The sequence below is a fragment of the Rhincodon typus genome, chromosome 27 (genome assembly GCF_021869965.1).
Source record: "Rhincodon typus isolate 14 chromosome 27, sRhiTyp1.1, whole genome shotgun sequence".
In the NCBI taxonomy this organism is placed as follows: Eukaryota; Metazoa; Chordata; class Chondrichthyes; order Orectolobiformes; family Rhincodontidae; genus Rhincodon; species Rhincodon typus.
Window position 1 is genome coordinate 40488308 of NC_063358.1, and position 861 is coordinate 40489168.

An 861-nucleotide genomic window follows, 5' to 3' on the forward strand; every position below is an offset into this window, starting at 1 on the left:
AAAATTTTTTTTTTTTTTCTGATGAAGGGTCTAGGCCCGAAACGTCAGCCTTTCTGCTCCTATGATGCTGCTTGGCCCGCTGTGTTCATCCAGCTCTACACTTTGTTGTCTCGTAGACTATGAGTTCCCGATTGGGATTGTTAATCTGGTCCAATCAGGGAGCCCAGGCTGACAGATAAGAACAGGAGTGTCTGACATCCTGTTCACTCTGAGACCTAGCTCCGAGAGAGCTGGATCAGTGTCAAGGACTCTTCTTGAAAGGTGACTTGATGACAGGATATCTACCTCTGTGTAATATTTCAGTAGTGATGAGAGAAATGCACACTCCTGGCCAAATTCATTTGCAACAGTCGTCTTTGAGTTAAGGGTAAATATTTCTGACATGATGCAATGATTTGGGAAGTTTGACTCATTCGATTCTGCCATTGAAGACTGGGCCAAATATATGAAAAGAATGCGTTATTTTTTCCTGACAAATGACATTGGAGCAGGTGAAAAGCAACAAGTAATTCTCCTGACAGCTTGTGGACCCACAGCATTTTCAGTTATTAGGTGCCTAACTTTCCTGAGGGACTAGATACTAAAACCTTTCAAGAGTTGACGGATTTAGTTAAGGAATATTATGGCTCCAAGCTTCCTCTGAGACACTATCAATTTTACTTGGCAATTTGAGAATCAGGGGGATCCATATCCGAATGTTTGACTAGGTTAAGATGACTGGCAGAGACATGTGTCTTTGGTTTAACCCTTAATGAGATTCTAAGAGGCCACTTGGTATGTGGGATTAATGATGTAACAATTCAAAAGTGCCTACCAGCTGAAGCCCAACTGGACTTCAAACAGACATTACAACTGGCTTTA